The sequence below is a fragment of the Cebus imitator genome, unplaced genomic scaffold, assembly GCF_001604975.1.
Source record: "Cebus imitator isolate Cc_AM_T3 unplaced genomic scaffold, Cebus_imitator-1.0 Scaffold509, whole genome shotgun sequence".
NCBI lineage: Eukaryota > Metazoa > Chordata > Mammalia > Primates > Cebidae > Cebus > Cebus imitator.
In genome coordinates, this window is record NW_016107824.1 from 411,390 (window position 1) to 421,093 (window position 9,704).

General features: G+C 58.3%; 1 protein-coding gene across 4 annotated transcripts in view; it reads left to right on the forward strand.

Moving 5' to 3' along the window:
- The first annotated feature begins 3,298 nt into the window (after nucleotides 1–3,298).
- Nucleotides 3,299–9,704, forward strand: part of ACSF3 (acyl-CoA synthetase family member 3) — a 63,533-nt gene continuing 57,127 nt past the window's right edge. The window contains exons 1-2 of one of the 4 annotated variants that reach the window (XM_037733250.1): nucleotides 4,623–4,769; nucleotides 8,823–8,832. The gene's annotated coding sequence lies outside the window, so the exon portion shown is untranslated. Of the gene's footprint in view, nucleotides 3,601–4,622; nucleotides 4,770–8,822; nucleotides 8,833–9,704 lie in introns of those variants that run through there. The other 3 variants (XM_017513924.2, XM_037733252.1, XM_017513925.2) reach the window with 3 other exon arrangements.

Below are 9,704 nucleotides of genomic sequence, written 5' to 3' on the forward strand. Positions count from 1 at the left end.
GTGGTCACCTGAAGTGTTTCCTTTCCTCCTCCCCCTTTAAAAACTATTCCATAGTGTGGTTTAACTTGTATTCTTATCTGTACTATATCCACACAGTTTAAAGAATGACCTTCCCCTTCCTGCTCACCAAAGGTGCACCTTCGTTCCGAATCCTGGTGTTTACCCCACGGGGATCCCTGGAGGTCTGCGTGGCCTCCTGCCAGGCCCGCCCAGGCCATACCCCACACCTTCCACCCACGTCCCTCCCATAGTCCACGGTAAACTCAGTTCGATCAGTGGCACATCTGCGTGCTGATGGCTACACTACAGATGCTGATGTTCTAGCAGTTTGTAAATGTTACGGGAAACTGAGCCTCCTAGAGAAGCACGGTCACGTGGCCCTCGCTGGGAAACTTTCTCCTGTGTTCCCAGCATTTAGTCTCTGCCTTATTTTTTCTTGATTAGTTTTTAAGTATTTGCCATCTATCCCTAACTCTGCTTTCACCTTTCAGGTCTCCTCTCAACATGGTAAACACATGGGACTCTCTGTCCGCTGTCTTCCTGGGCGTGGCCTGCCCCTGCCTGCCAGGCCAGGATTCCCGGAGTGGCAGGAAAGAAGGCTGGGGGGGAAGAGGGCGGGACTCATGGGCCGGATGGCCACAGCCAAGGCTTCGGCAGGGCCCCCGGTGGGTTCTGAGCAGGATCCGACTCAGCTTTGATGGGGCGGCACCAGCCACTGTGTTGGGCCTCTTAGGAATCCAGGTGAGAACAAGGCCCTCCTGGTCTGGGTGGTCACAGCAGAGCTGGCGGGACGGTCAGCTTCTGCGAGACTTTGCAGGAGTCAGTAGGACTGGGGCTGGGGTGGGAGGAGCAGGGAGCCATCGACTGACCCCAGGATGGAGGGTGAGGTGTGAAGTGGGAGGGGGTGCTGCCGCAGGACAGACCTGAGCTTCTGTGGGGCCACACTGGGGTCTGATGTCTCTGGGGTGTTCCGCTGAGATGCCAGGTGGGGCTCTGGGCCATCCCTGTCCCTGAGTTCTGAACTGTGTCCACGTGGTCGCCTCCGTCGGTGTGGCCACTTTCGTTCCCAGTGCTAGGTGCTCTGTGGCCCCCCGTTCCGCCAACGTCGCGAGTTTACCCATAGCTGCTTCCCTCGGCTCCCTCTGCTCGCCTGCTTGAAGCCACCACGTTTTGCACAATGGACGCCTGCCCCAGCCTGCTGACGTTTTCATCTTTCCTGTTTTTCATCTCTTGGTTTTTCTGTTCTTTTTCTGGGAGACGTCCTTTAGCCCTTCCCTTAGGGATTTTACCCAGGCTGTTGTATTCTGACCCTCCCAGCACCCCTTTGTGTTACTGGGATGCTCTTTCTCGGGGCGTCTGGTCCTGGACTCATGGGAGCTGTCGCGTCCCTTGTTACCCTTGAGGGTGTTAACGGGGTCGTTTGGAGGCTCTTCCCTCTGCACAGCCTGGCTGCCTGCGGCTGTTCTGCTTGTCGTTTTAGACTACAGCTCTCCAGCTAGAGGCTGTCCTCCAGCGTCTGGTCATTCCTGACTGCTCCTGCTGCCCACCTGCTGCTAGGATGCTGGCAGAGCCAAGGCACGATGGGACCCCTGCTTACTGGAGGACTGGCCATTTCTCGGAGACTGCACCCTCCCCCGATGGCCACCTTTACAGAGCCATGGCCAAGGACTGCAGGAGCTGTCACCCTGACCGTGTCCTGTCTCCAGGTGTGACCCCCACTGAGTTCTTCAACTTCCCAGGAAACCAGAAGTGGCTGCAGGGACAGAAATTTGCTCACACACGTCCTGGGGCCGAAGGTGGCATAGTCCCGATGTTAGACGCCCTCCGCACTCTTCTTCCCATCCCTTCCCCTCATGAGTCCCCTCACTGGAAACACCATTCAGCCTGCCGAGCCCTGGAAGGAGACGGAACTCTGACCCCAGATCAAGCCTGTTCCAGTGGCAGAGGCCTGGACTCTCCTTTTCTATATAATACCTAGCAGGGTGGCAAGCAGGGCACTAGAAGTTTGGGTTTTCCCCTCATCCTCTTATAAACGTCCCCAGATCCAGCTCCATCCTACCAGGAAAACCAGCCTCAGGCTCCTGAAGTGCCCTTTCCCGAGCTTCCCAAGGACACAGCTGCTGCCTAACAATCATCAGCAGAAAGGAAGATGGGCCTGGAAAATAATACACTAACAACAGAACACGCGCAAGACTCTGCTGATAGTTATTTATTTATTTAAAGACAGTCTCCCTCTGTCCCCCAGGCTGGAGTTCAATGGTGCAACCTCGCTCACTGCAACCTCCACCTCCTGGGTTCAAGTGATTCTCCTGCCTCAGCCTCCCGAGTAGCTGGAATTATAGGCACCCACCACCGTGCCAGGCTAATTTTTGTGTTTTTAGGGGAGACAGGGCTTTGCCATGTTGGACAGGCTAGTCTTGAATCCTGACCTCAGGTGATGTGCTTGCCTCAGCCTCCCACAGTGTTGGGATTACAGGTGTGAGCCACTGCGCCCAGCAGGTTCTGCAGATAATTTGTACTACTGTTCGCCAGTACATGTCTTTGTGTTATTTGTATTTATTTTAGGGGGAAAAAACCCTACATTTCAGCCAACTGGACTTTGTGTCTGGCTTTAAATGTTTTCCGCCACTGTCCACCCAACAAACAGTCTAGCTTCATATCTGTATCCTGGTTCCCAAGTTCCTTCCAGAAGAGATTCTCAGACAGGGTCCGTTCGTTGTTGTTGTTGTTGTTGTTGAGACGGAGTCTTGCTTTGTTGCCCAGGCTGGAGTGCAGTGGCACGATCTCAGCTCACTGCAACCTCTGCCTCCCGGGTTCAAGCGATTCTCCTGCTTCAGCCTCCTAAGTAGCTGGGATTACAGGCGCCCGCCACCGCCTGGCAATTTTTCCTTTTTTTTTTTTTTTTTTTGGTATTTTTAGTAGAGACGGCGTTTCACCACGTTGGTCAGGCTGGTCTCGAACCCCTGACCTTGTGATCCGCCCGCCTGGGCCTCCCACAGTGCTGGATCACAGGCGTGAGCCGCCGCGCCCGAACGCCGTCCTTTAAAACCACGGAGGAGAAACAGACCTTGGCGCGCCTGGAGTCGCCACTGCGGAGGCCGGGGCGGGAGGATCGCTTGAACCCGGGGGCGGAGGCTGCAGCGAGCCCAGGCGGCGCCATCGCACCCGGTCGGGCGGCACAGCGAGGCTCCGCCGGAGCCCCCACCCGGCCCCGAAGCCCAGGCAGCCCCTTCCGGGAGGACAGGGCGAGGCCCAGCAAGCCGCGTTCGGAGCGGCCCCGCGCGCCGTTCTGATCAGGGCAGCCCCTGGGTAGCGCCCGGAGACCACGACGCCTGCCTCGGCCACGGCTCGCGAGACGCCCGCGGCCCCGACCCAGCCGCGGCGGGACAGGCGGGACCGGAGGGGGAACGCGCGCGCCCGGAACCCGCCACCGCGGCGCCGAGCCGGGGGGGGGCGCGCTTGGGCAACGGACGCGCCGCGCCGGGGAAGCTGTTGGGCGCCGGAAGCGGTTCCGGTCCGACCCTGGCGCGCGCGCGGCGGCGGAGAGGAAGCGCTCGGGCGAGGCGGACCCCGCGCCCCGGCCGCGCGGCCGTGTCGTAGGTGCGGGCGGCAGAGCCCACGGGACCGCGGCGGGCCGGCGGGGCGCAGAGCTCTCGGGGGCGGTTCCGGGCCCGTCCCCGGCCGCCGCTGGGCTGGAGCCGTGGCGCAGCCGCTTTCCGGCGATCCGCCTGGAGCCGGGCGTCGGGCTTCCGGGGCCGCCGAGCCGCTGGCGCCCCGTGGGGAGCGGGGGGCGTGGGGCGGGGGGAGAAGCTGTGCGGCCGGCGGGGTCCGTGTTCAGGCGTCCTCGGACGAGTCGTGGCGGGCCGGGTCCAGAGATTCACTTCCGCTTCTTGGGCCCGCGGAAGTCGCCCTCGCGGTCCTCCCCGCCCCCGGGGTCGCTGCGTGCACCTGGCCGCGCGTGGGGTGCGGGTTCAGGGCGGGCCCCGCGCCTGAGCGGACGGCGGCCACGTGCGCGGGACGTTGAGAAGGCGCAGCCGCCGCCCGCTCCCCGCGGAGAGGCAAGGCTTCGGAAGGGCGAGGCCCGCTGCGGCCGGGAGGGGACGTGGCTGGGTCCACGTTCCACGACGCAGGCTGGGCGCAGCGGCTCGTGCCGGGAGCCCCAGCGCTTTGGGCGGGAGAGGCCGGAGGATCACTTCTGGTCAGGAGTTCGAGACCAGCCTGGGCAGCACAGGGAGAGCCGTGTCTCTCCAAAAAAAAGCAAACATTAGCTGGGTGTGGTGGCGTACACCTGCAGTTGCAGCTACTCAGGAGGCCGAGGCGGCAGGAGCGCTTGAGCCCAGGAACCCGAGGCTGCCATGCTCCGTGACAGCACCATTGCTGGGCGGCAGAGCAAGACACTGTCTCAATAAAAAAATGAAATTGAAAAATAAGAGGTGTCATTTGAACTAGGTTTGGAAGAATGATTAGGAATTTGCCGAAAAGGGAACGAGTTTTAGAGATGGGAACACAAATTGTGTTTGGGGCGTCGTGTTGCTTTCTCAGCCTGGGAGAGGTTCACATGCTGGCCCCAGGAGCACAGGTGTCGCTGGCGGTGGAGCATGGGCACCCCGGAGCCTTATAGCAAAGGAGTGACCTGATCGTAGCGTGACGCATGGTCCCGGCTAGTGCTCCGTCTGCACGTGTTGGGGACATAAGATGAGGCTTCCCTTGCTCTGGCCCCTTTGGCTGTGAACCTTCTCAAGGCAGGCAGAAACAGCGAATGAAACTGTGTGCTTGGGATAGATGTAAGCGCCACCTTTCCAGATGGCATTTTTAAAACAGTGTTTTTCTTTCTAAAATGTATATGGGTTTCAAGCATGTTTTTCCCTGTTGGTTTTCTTGATTTGAGTGCACTGCTCATGAATGCATTGTGAATGTCTGTTACTTAAAAGTGTAATTTTGAAAACAGCCCCTCAGACCCGGTGTCATGCTGAAACGCACCCGGCCCTGCCGGCCCAGCACAACCTCTTCTGCCCTACAGCCCCATCAGGGCAGCAGACAGGAGGAAGTGCTGGCGTCCACTTCAAACACAAGGCCTGGAAGGGGCGGGTGGGTCAGGTGTGGGTGTGAACAGGTCAGGTGCCATTTTACTCATTTTGAAACAGCCCCTTCATTTGAATGCCAGTGTCGTTCTGATCAAGGGATTTTTGTTGTGAGGCTCTGTGGGGAGCACGCCCAGCAGGGCGGCCCTTTGTCTTCTGCCTGGCCTGGCCTGTGCCAGAGCGTTTGTTTATTCTCACGTGACCCTGTGAGGCAGGTCTAGTGACTGTCCCCTCTTGTTGGTGGGAAGCAAAGGCAAGACCAGTGAGAAAACTGGGACAAAGGGAGCGGCCATTCAGGTCGAAGTCTGTGGCAACTCAGCTCTGCTGCCGCCCGGCGCCTGGCTCTGAGCTCTGCTGCGACCCGGCTCCCGGCTCTGAGCTCTGGACCGGGAGGTGTTCAGGAAGACCATGCATGGCCATCTGCCCCGAGCAGAGTCTGTCTGCTTATTCAAGGCAGGGCTCCGACCCGATAACCTTAAGGATTCGACCTCTGTGCTCAAAAGAATCGTGGTTGAGTGCTCCATGGTCTCAAGCCTGAGGACCTTCAAAGCTAGTTTGATGGGGCTGTTTCCATCTCTCACATGCTTGGTGGGAGAATAAATCAGCACCTCTTTGGAGGGGACTTTGTCAGTGTTTCTCAAAATTAAAGATGACCCAGCAATGTCACTTCTCAGCATCTGTGCCCTAGACACCCTGAGTGAGCGCAGCTGTGGGTGCCAGGACTCCCATGCCCCCAGCAGACGCTGGCTCGGCGGCCCCTTCTCACCCTCCATGGGAAGCCTCCCCCCAATCCCCTCCATCCCTCCTGCCTGTGGCCTCTCCTCACAGCACGTGTGCTCTGTGGGAGCTGGGGCCATCTCACACAGGGCCACTCGCATCTGTCACCTCCCAGGGGAGGGTGGCTAGAGTGCCCACCACGTGCAGGGCTCTGGACTCTACCCAGCAGAGCAGCAGTTTCTGCTCGGCCTGCACTTTGAGTTTGCCCAGCCAGGCTGCGCACGCCAGCATCACCGGCTCCACCAAGCTCTGGGTTTTGTGGGGAATCCAGTCTTACTCTTCCGAGGCCTTGCCCGGCAGGGTGACCCAGGAATTTGTAGAAATGCCAAAAGGGGGCAGTGCCCTGGTAGTGTGTACTGTGTGTGCTCACTGTGTGTACAGCGTGAGCCTGAACTCGCTTTGTGAGAACTCAGTTCTTTGTGGTCTGCAGAAACCTCTTCTGAGCAGCAGCTTTGGTTAGACGAAAGCCATCCTCTACCTTTGCTGTGCTGCTGTCATGTTGAGGGACAGTCACAGACTATGACAGGCATCGTCTGTTTCCACTGTGTCACTGGCTGCCCGAGTGCTGTGCTCCGGAGCACCCCAGAAAGCCCCATGCCCTGCAGCACGAGCTCCAGACACGCCCTGTGGCTGTCAGCAGTGGGACTCCAACCCAGAAACACCCAGCCCCGCTCGGTTTCCGTGTGGGGGTCTTTCGTGTTGCTGTGCCCCGCACCTGTAAAGCAGTGCGGAATTGTTTGGAAGTGAGGAGGAAGTGCGGGCCGCTCTGGTTTACGGCCTTCTGAAGCTGGCACAGCCCATGTGCCAATCTCGTGTCTCGTCTCTGGTCAAGCCTCGTTATTTTCGTGCCAATATCTGGGTTTCTCTATGGTAGAGTCCAGAGGGGTGGGCGGACCAGCCGTGGCCCTGACTCTAAGCAGCTGTGGAGGGCAGAGCATGGTGCCCATGTCAGGAGGTGATGTGGCCTGCAGCGCTGACCATCGGGTAGAATTCAGAGAATCCTCGCTCAGGACGTCCAGGCAGCCCCCGGAGCTGTGCTGAGGTTCAGGGCCCTGTGGGGCTGCTTTTCCTCCCGCCTTGGTCAGAGGTAGGGGATCCCTCTGCTGGCCGGGACAGGGGACTTCACTAAGAGCCAGGCTAGCGGAGAAACCAGACACCCCAATCAAACAAGCAAAACCAAGACCAGTAGTTGAGGGTCTCAAGCGCGAAAGATACTTTGGTTCTGACCGTTTTTATTGTGGAGTTTGTTTTGTTAAACGACAAAGCGTTGTGTATGGTTTCAAACTAAGATCAGAAAACAGAACTTTAGTGCAAACCACAAACAGCAACATGGTAACTTTCCCCTAGCAAGTTAATGAAGGAGATGTGCTGGAGAGAGAGCCCGCTGGGCGTGGGAAACAGATCCCGCAGAGGGGGCATGGCTGTGCAGGAAGCGCCTGTTGCAGAGGAGACGGTCGTGGGGGCACTGCTGCCCTTTGTCGGGAGACGAGGCTTGCTGCTTTTCCTCAGAATGTCTTGAGTTTGGAAAGGAACACGTTTCCCCTACCCATGGAGTGTTGAGTGTTACGCCCGTGGGAAGTGTGAGACGCGGGGCCTGGGACCTCCGCTCAGATGCCCACTGGCAGGTGTTCACGCCGGCCTTCCAGGTTCCAGCGCCGGGCGCGGTGGCCGCCCTAGGAGGATGGGCAGTGTCAGTGCCTCCACCTCGCTGTGCCCCTGCCCCTGCTGAAGCAGCTGTGCCCACTGCTCCTGTGAACTGGGAGCTCCCCTTGGCTCCTCTCTCTGGCTCAGGAGCGAGTGACCTTGAACTTGGCCTCCTTTGTTTTCCTGTGTTTGAATAAGTGGTGGCCTTGTTTACTGAACACAGTGTTGAATGCAAAATTCTGAGATGAAACCTAATGTAATATGTGTGTATTAGATGGAAACATCATTGTCAAAATCATACTGTTCAGAGTCCCCGGGAACCAAGTGGGCGACTGGACAGTGCTTCAGCCCCGGGCCCAGGACGCCGTCAGACCGAGGGCTCCTGAGTGCCCAGTGGGTGCCTCCCCTGGGCCCAGGACGCCGTCAGACCGAGGGCTCCTGAGTGCCCAGTGGGTGCCTCCCCTGGGCCCAGGACGCCGTCAGACCGAGGGCTCCTGAGTGCCCAGTGGGTGCCTCCCCCGGGCCCAGGACGCCGTCAGACCGAGGGCTCCTGAGTGCCCAGTGGGTGCCTCCCCCAGGCCCAGGACACTGTCAGACTGAGGGCCCCTGAGCACCCAGTAGTAGCAGAGCCAGAGGGTGCTTCCCCAGGAAGGGAGGCAGACCAGCCTCTTCTTACTTCAGAGGCTGAGGCAGGGACCGCGGGGGTCCTGAAGGAGATGTGAATTTAGGGGCTGAAACCCGTGGTGAGCAGCTGTTTGCCTCAGCAGGTGGTGTCAGTGCTGGGAAGGACACTGTCAGCTCTGGCTGTAAAGAGCAGAGAAAGCCGACTCTTGTGCCCTTGTGAGTAGAGCGAAGCGTCAGTCATAAAGTCCAAGGAGGCAGGAGGCTCATGGAAAGTGCCGCCCTGTGGCCTCCCTCTGGGACGCGGGGACTCTGCCCCTGGCCTGTGTTCGTGTCCTGGGGCCGTGTTCCAGGTGGTGTCCTCTGGTGGCGGGATGCCAGCCCCCACGTGCCACGAGCAGTGAGCCCACAGGCAGAGGTGCTATGGCCTGTTCTCGGTCTCTTTTCTCTGAACAAGGAATTCTGGCACAAAGCGGACCTGCCACGGCCCCTCCCAGGGCACTCTTGCTCCTTGAGGATTTGTTATTTATTAGTTAAGTTTTTGTGGGGAGAGGGGAGAATTATAGTTGAACCAAAAATATATTCTCTAGCCCTGTGAACTGCCTGATTTAAAGCTCGGCTTGGCTAGGTGCAGTGGCTCACCCCTGTAATCCCAACACTTTGGGAGGCTGAGGTGGGTAGATCACCAGAGGTCAGGAGTTGGAGACCAGTCTGGTCAATGTGGCAGACGCCCCCCACCGTCTCTACCAACAATGCAAAAATTTGCCGGATGTGGTAGTGCACACGTGTAATCCCAGCTATTCGAGAGGCTGAGGTGGGAGAATCACTTGAACCTAGGTGGTGGAAGTTGCAGTGAGCCCAGATGACACTATTACACTGTAGCCTATGTGACAGAGCAAGGCCCCGTCTCAGACAGACAGACAGACAGACAGAGCGGGTAAGACTCCATCTCAGGAAAGAGAGAGAGAGAGAAAAGAAGGAAAAAAGCATGGCCCTCACCTGCTCACTGCAGCTCACTGCACCCCAGGACTTTGGGCCAGCCTGGGCAACACAGCTGACCTTGTCTCTACCAAAAAAAAATGCTGAGTGTGGTGTCCCGCACCTGTGGTTCCAGCTACTCAGGAGGCTGAGGCTGGCGGACTGCTTGAGCCCAGGAAGTCAAGGCTGCAGGGAGCCATGATTGTGCTATTACACTCCAGCCTGGGTGACACACCAAGACCCCGTATCCTAAAAATAAAAGAAACCAGCCTTGGCCACCTCACCACATTTCCACTTTCGCACCCGTGTGGGAAGTGCGTGAGAGAAGCCGGGGTCTGGGTCTCCCAGCCACACCTGTCATGGGGAGGGCCCGGGCGAGCTGTTCACACTTCCTCCTCTCACTCGGGGTTTTCCAGGCTCAGGATTCTAAAAACTGTCATTCACATGTACCTTCAGGTATGAAACTTTATATGCTTCTCCTTGGTTTTACCTAGTTTATTTCATTGTTTAGAATCTTGCGTGATGTGGGTATCCTTAAACTAATGAAGTTAGATAGAAAGCTGAGATGCTGGGCATGTACGTTCCAGCAGCGTGGGCCTGGGC